Consider the following 8,145-nt stretch of genomic DNA (forward strand, 5'->3'; position numbering starts at 1 on the left):
CCTTCAAGTTAAGATAGGTCCGAGTGATTTTCAGATTACTTTTCAAGTAATGGATATCCACCCGGCCTATAGTTTCTTGTTGGGAAGGCCATGGATTCATGAGGCAGGAGCTGTTACCTCCACATTGCACCAGAAACTCAAATTTATGAAGAATGGCAAGCTCGTGATTATCGGTGGAGAGAAGGCGATGTTGGTTAGCCATTTGTCATCTTTCTCTTATGTTTAAGCTGAGGATGAGGTTGGAACTCCGTTCCAAGCCTTGTCTATTGCTGTTGAAAAGAGAGTTGGGGCACCTATGTCCTTATTAAAAGATGCTAAAAAGATTGTGGAAGAAGGCAATGTTGATCGGTGGGGGCGCATGGTAGAGGTCTCCGACAACAAAGGCAGAACCGGTTTGGGGTTCCAGAAAGGTTCATCGACTGCAAGGACTGAAAATATGCAACTTAGCTTCCGTAGCGAAGGGTTCATTCATGGAAATGAACAACACTTAGTTGTTGTGCTAGAGGATGACGAAGAGGAAGACTGCACCAATTTTGTGACGCATGGAAAGGCTTGCGACAATTGGACTGTTGTTGATATTCCTGTTATTTTGCATCGATCTAAGTAATTATTTTTATATGTTTTAAAATCCTTCTCCTATGCCTAAAGGATAAGTGAACATTGTTTGGGCATTTTCAAATTGATCATTAATAAAATTAATTCTATTCATCCACATCTATGATGTCTTATTTTTACTTTTTGCTTTATTCTGAAAATGGTAATCACAAAAAAAAACATAAATAAACAATATAATTGTCCATCTGCATAATATTTGGTCACAAATCCACTTCTCTAAAATCAAAATATCAAATCATTATGCAGGTTGGTTCCTAACCCCATTGAATACAATGATCCTTCTCCTTCTCCAAATTTTGAATTCCATGTGTTTAAGGCCGAGGAGGAAAGTGATGTAGAAGTGAGTGATGAATTATCTCGTCTTCTTGAGCAAGATGAAAATACCATTCAGTCGTTCGAAGAGAAGATTGAGTTAGTCAACGTGGGTTCCGAGGATGATATGAAGGAAGTCAAGATTGGGTCTCGCCTGTGTTCAGATTTCAAGAAGGGGTTGATTGATCTTCTTCGAGAATATTCAGATGTGTTTTCTTGGACCTATCAAGACATTCCTGGTTTGGACTCTGAGATTGTGGAGCATAGATTGTCGTTGAAGCCAGAATGCCCGCCAGTCAAGCAGAAGTTGAGAAGAACGCATCCTGATATGGCTGTAAAGATAAAAGAGGAAGTGCATAAGCAGATTGATGTTGGTTTCCTTATAACCACTGAGTATCCACAATGGGTGGCCAATATTGTGCTTGTGCCAAAGAAAGATGGAAAAGTCCGCATGTGTGTCGATTATAGAGATTTGAATAAAGTCAGACCGAAAGACGATTTCCCTCTGCCACACATTGATATGTTGGTAGACAATACTGCTAAATTCAAATTCTTTTTGTTTATGGATAGATTTTCCGGATATAATCAGATCAAGATGGTACCCGAAGATATGGAAAAGACCACATTCATTACACCTTGGGGAACATTCTGTTATAGAGTGATGCCTTTCGGTCTAAAGAATGCTGGTGCAACTTACCAAAGAGCAATGACTACTCTTTTTCATGATATGATGCATAAAGAGATTGAAGTTTATGTCGATGACATGATTGCTAAATAGATTGATGAAGAGGAACATGTTGAGCATTTGCTGAAGTTATTCCAGCGTTTGAGGAAATATAAACTCCGCTTGAATCCCAATAAGTGTACTTTTGGTGTTCGTTCTTGTAAGTTGTTGGGCTTTATTGTCAGCGAGAAGGGTATTGAGGTTGATCCTGCCAAGGTCAAAGCAATACAAGAGATGCCTGCGCTCAAAACTGAGAAGCAAGTCAGAGGTTTTCTCGCCCGCTTGAATTATATTTCCATATTCATTTCCCATATGATTGCCACATGTGCGTCTATATTCAAGCTTCTTCAGAAAGATCAGTCTTGTGATTGGAAGGAAGACTGCCAGAAAGCTTTTGATAGTATCAAGGAATTTTTGCTTGAGCCTCCAATTTTGTCTCCACCTATTGAAGGAAGGTCGTTGATCATGTCTTTGACTGTGCTCGAGGATAGTATGGGTTGTGTTCTTGGTCAGCAAGATGAAACTAGAAAGAAAGAATTTGTGATTTACTACTTCAGTAAGAAGTTCACCGACTGTGAGACTCGGTATTCTATGCTTGAAAAAACTTGTTGCGCATTGGCTTGGGCAGCTAAGCGTCTGCATCAGTATATGTTGAATCATACCACTTTGTTGATATCCAAAATGGATCCAATCAAGTATATATTTGAGAGGCTTGCTTTAACTGGGAGGATTGCCCGTTGGTAGATGTTGTTATCAGAGTATGATATTGAATATCGATCTCAGAAAGCGATCAAAGGTAGTATCTTGGCTGACCATTTGGCTCACCAACCTATTGAAGATTATCAGTCAGTGCAGTATGACTTTCCTGATGAAGAGATTTTGTACTTGAAAATGAAAGATTGTGATGAACCATTGCTTGAAGAAGGGCCAGAACCTGGTTCCCGTTGGGGCATGGTATTTGATGGAGTTGTTAATCAATATGGAAATGGCATTGGGGCAGTGATCATTACTCCTCAAGACACGCATCTACCCTTTACAGCTAGATTGAATTTCAAGTGTACAAACAACATGGCAGAATATGAAGCTTGCATTATAGGGCTCGAAGAGGCCATGAATCTCAGAATCAAGTATTTAGATGTCTTTGGAGATTCAGCTTTGGTTGTGAATCAGATCAAAGGTGAATGGGAGACAAATCAACCCGGTTTGGTCCCGTATAGAGATAATGCGGGGAGGATTCCAACTTTCTTTACAAAGGTTGAGTTTCATGATATCCTTCGAGATGAAAACCGGATGGCAAATGCTCTTGCGACATTGGCGTCAATGATTGTGGTCAAGTATTGGAATGAAGTTCCCAATTTGGCTGTGATGCGTCTTGATAGGCCAGCTCATGTGTTTGCTATTGAAGAGATCAAAGACGAAAAGTCATGGTATTACGATATCAAATGTTTCCTTCAAAGTCAAATTTACCTGCCTGGGGCGTCTTTGAAAGATAAGAAGACTTTGAGAAGATTAGCCGGTAATTTCTACTTGAATGGTGATATACTATACAAGAGAAACTTCGACATGGTTTTGCTCAGATGCGTGGATAGACACGAAGCAAACTTGTTGATGACTGATGTGCATGAAGGCTCCTTTGGTACTCATTCCAATGGACATGCAATTGCAAAGAAGATGTTGTGAGCAGGTTACTATTGGCTGACAATGGAATCTGACTGTTGCAAATTTGTGAAGAAATGTCACAAGTGTCAAATTTATGCTAATAAGATTCATGTTCCTTCGACGCTATTGAATGTTATCTCTTTCTCATGTCCCTTCTCCATGTGGGGAATTGATATGATTGGGATGATTGAACCCAAAGCTTCGAATGGACATTGTTTCATTTTGGTGGCAATTAACTACTTCACAAAATGGGTTGAGGCGGCATCATATGCAAATGTAACCAAGCAAGTTATTGTGAGGTTTATGAAGAATCAGATCATATGCCGTTATGGTGTGCCAAGTAAGATCATTACTGACAATGGATCGAACTTTGAATAACAATATGGTGGAAGCACTTTGCAAAGACTTCAAGATTGCACATCATAATTCTTCTCCCTACAGACCTAAGATGAATGGGGCTATTGAAGCTACGAATAAGAACATTAAGAAGATTATTCAGAAGATGGTTGTCACGTATAAGGATTGGCACGAGATGCTCCCATTTTCTTTGCATGGGTATTGCACATTCGTCCGCACTTCAACAGGGGCAACCCCTTTCTCACTTGTGTATGGTATGGAAGCAGTGCTCCCCGTAGAGGTTGAGATTTCCTCATTGCGTATGCTCATGGAAGCCAAGTTGATTGAGGCTGAATGGTGTCAGACTAGGTTTGACCAGTTGAATTTAATTGAAGAGAAGAGATTAACTGCCATGTGCCATGGTCAGTTATATCAGCAGAGAATGAAGAAAGCTTTTGATAAGAAGGTCAGACCTCGGGTATTCAGAGAAGGTGACCTTGTGCTCAAGAAGATTTTATCGTTCAAACCAGATTCTAGGGGAAAATATACTCCTAATTATGAAGGCCCATATGTTGTTAAGAGAGCCTTTTCAGGTGGTGCTTTGATTCTTACAACTATGGATGGTGAAGAGTTCACTCGTCCCGTGAATGCAGATGCAGTCAAGAAATACTTCGCCTAAAAAGAAAAGAACAGCTCGCTAAGTTGAAAACCCGAAAGGGCGACTTACGCAAAAAAGAGCGTCTCGGTGGATTGAAAACCCGAAAGGGTAGTCCAGGCAAAATTTAGAGACATAAAAAACAGAAAAGATTTCTCGATAAGTTGAATACCCCACCTTGGGGAAACTTATGCAAAAATTAGGGATTATGGCAAGTAACTGCAGTATGTTGATCGTCCAATTTTGGATACTTTGTTGAGCACAAGGGTTGCCGTCGATTCATCATCCCAGCAGTGGTAAAGAGCACAATGGATATCCAAAGTTGGTAGAAGGATTAAGGATCATTTGTATTCAATGTAACCCTTTTCCATATAAATTACCATTTTCAACTTTGTAAAAATCTATGGAGTCTTGTCATTTACAGACTACCATCCCATTAAATAAAGTTGAGCTTTTATCCAATTGTTTCTACCCTTATTTACTTCAGTCAATAGTTTAATTTTATTATGATCATTTTGAAATTTTAAATTCAAAATCTTTTTCTTAAAGCATATAAAATCAAGACTTTTTCAAAGCAATTAAAAAGGAAGTATCAATAGCACTTCAAAGAGCAGCAAGTCCTTAAGTGCTAAGCATCAGAGGTTCCCCAAGCAGTTGACCCTTCGGGTATCCCTAGTTGTTTGTGTTGATCCGGTTCTCCTATGAAGTGTTTATCCCCTAGCAGAGTTCCGATCCTTTTTCCTAGATAAGTTGGTTGATTCAGTACCTTGCGGCATGTTAATTCCCCGACGGTGTTTCTAGTTTCCCCAACAAGGTTGATCTTCAGCTGAGTAAGATCTTTTTCCCAGTAGATCGCATTGGTTTCCCCACCAGTTGCCATCGAACTCGCTCCCAGTCAGAGTTTCCTCCTGGTTTCGGAGCAGTTATGTATGTTTATCTTCTGTATGGTTGTCTCCCATTTGATATGGTGTTGACCTAAAATTTCTTGTAGACTTGATAACTTCTCCTCTCCTCAGCAGATCTCCTCCCTCGGCTAGATTCGAGCCTTTGGTTTGATTGATCTCTATGTTCTCCAGCATTTGTCTCCCTCTTTTGTGGATTGACCGTGGATTATACCGATGATTCAATTCTTTGCGACACCTTTGTATCCTTTGTGATCGTTTTGTCAGCGTGATCATCATATATATATATATATATATATATATATATATATATATATATATATATATATATATATATATACATATACATTCATATAATTTCATAATTGCATGTTTGCATACCTTGATTAACTTGTTAGTTTGAGATTCTCATTCTCTGTATGGCGGTACTTTATCCCCATACAAATTTCGGTGTCTGTCCTCCCTCAATTATAGAGCGTCAGCCCCTTAGGCAGAAAGACTTTAACCTTTCTCCCCTTCCCCACTGAGCTTGTTTCCTCGTGGATGATTATTATTTCAGTTTCCTTTCTAGTTGTTTATCTGGATGGAATCACTCCCCTTGAGTTATATCCTCATTGGGTTAAGTCTTGATTGATTTTTTCTTTCTAGCTCTTACCTAGATAGATGCTTCGAGTCTCCTAAGAGTCTATTATCCAGTAACTGGTAATATTCTTCTTAGTTTTCAATTTGTTATTTATTGCCCAATACCCGGCAAAAGTATCCCTATTTTTTCTCCTCAGTAGAATCCCCAGTGGATCTATTTCTCCGAAAGTATATCCTTGATATGTTCATCCTAATCGGTGACGGATATCTTTCTCTCCCCTGCCTGAGTTTATCCTTGATATGTTCATCTTAACCGATGACGGATATTTTCACCTTTGGTATTCTGCCTAGTAAAAAGGTAGTTGTAATCCCTATTCTTGATCCCCCAGAGAGTTAATCCTTGATATGTTCATCTTAACCGATGACGGGTTTCCTTCTCTTTTCGGTTTTCTACCCAGTAACCGATAGTTGTAAATCCTACTTTTGTTCCCTCTACAGAGTTTATCCTTGATATGTTCACTTTAACCAGTGACGGATTCTCTCTCTTGGTATTCTATCTAGTAACCGATAGATGTAATTCCTATTTTCTCTCCTCTCAGAGTCTATCCTTGATATGTTCATCCTAACCGGTGACGGATTTTCTCTTTGATCGGTCTTCTATTCAGCATTCGACAGATGTAATTCCTACTTTTTGTTCAGTTGGTTTATCCTTGATATGTTCATCTTAATAGATGACGGGTATCCTCCTTGATATTTCCCAGGCAAGTTTATCCTTGATATGTTCATCTTAACCAATGACGGATTTTCTTCCCTGTTGAGTTTATCCTTGATATGTTCATCTTAATCGATGACGGATATTCTTATCTTTAGTCTTTTGCCCAGTAACTGGTAGTTGTAAATCCTATTTTTCTAGAGTTCTCCCCAATAAGGCTATTCTTACCCAGTAACCAGTAATGAATATTCCTCCTGGCATTTCTCAGCGAGCCATCCTTGATATGTTCATCTTAACCGATGACGGATGTCCTCTCTGTCAAATATCTATTATCTCCTTACCTAGTAACAGGTAGTAGATAATAGATTTCTGCTCCTCCTGTGTTGAAGTTTATTGCTTCCCTAGTTGAGTTGAGTGCGCATTTCCTTAGTGAAATCGTTTTTCCTGCATGATTCAAGTACTTCAGTTTTATCCTGACTTACTCGTATCCCTGCAGATGTTGTTGTTCTCGGATGAGTCTTTTCCATGTTTCTATGGAATTCTTCGAGTCCCCCAGCAGTTTTAAGTCATAGCCTGACCTACGCATAACTCCTTTTTCCCCCAGAGTCTCTGTCTCCACAGTAAGGTTTCCTTATGAGGATGATACTCCTGCGGATTTCCGGTCTCTCTGATTTCTTTTCCTTTGTGGTCATATTCCCCCACAGAGCATTAACTTTTTCATTCATATCGTATGCCTCATGAGGTCTCTTAAGGACCAAAATCTATTTCTGTGTGTTGTTATTTAAGCCCATTCTACTGAGTCGAGCTGAAGATTTTAACCTTCGCCTCCTCAATTAGAATGTCCTTAAATAGGGGCATCTGTAAGACCCCAATTTTTACCCTAAGATCCCTCATGCAATTTTATCATATGCATTAGCATTGGGATCATACCTTGGCATCCTCCTTACCCCTCTTTCATTAGGTTTATTTTGGGAGAGATCACCAAGCACTTTGTTATTGTATCATACTTGTATATTATCATTTTACTAACCAAAATACAAAAATATATCTTTGCATTTGCCTAACTCTTTTGTAGGTAGGGCATGATCACATTGATTCATCAAGTTCATATTTAGGGTTTGAGACCCTCATGACAAATAGCACAACCATGAATTGATCTAAGAATGGTTATGAACATCATATATGAGTTCCATTTATTCCTACATGTTATTTTAATCAAGTTTTCTTCAAGAGTTTGGAGGTGATTTACCTTGGAAACCCTAGTTTGACTAGGTATCTTGAGTAACTTCTCCAACAAGCTATCTCACCAATTGATCAAATTTCTCAAGGGACACTTCAAAATTCATCATATTATGCATATATGATCTACCATGAGCCAAGAAAGTCCAAAGAATTGAAGGTTAGCAAGTTGGTTGATGGTGGTTGGCCAGATGAATTCATCTTACCAAAACTGGGTCTCCCTAGACCCTATCTCCTACAATTTTCACCATATTGTAGCACCTAAAATTTTCCCCCCTCATTCATGCCTTCATTTTAGGTCATTTAACATTTCATATTGCATTTCATCATGTCAATCAGAATTAGCTCCAAGAGTTTGTCTTCCAAGAAGCTTGGATATCATCCAAGTCGATTTGTCTTATGGATGTTG

The sequence above is a fragment of the Lathyrus oleraceus genome, chromosome 6 (assembly GCF_024323335.1).
Source record: "Lathyrus oleraceus cultivar Zhongwan6 chromosome 6, CAAS_Psat_ZW6_1.0, whole genome shotgun sequence".
Taxonomy (NCBI): Eukaryota; Viridiplantae; Streptophyta; class Magnoliopsida; order Fabales; family Fabaceae; genus Lathyrus; species Lathyrus oleraceus.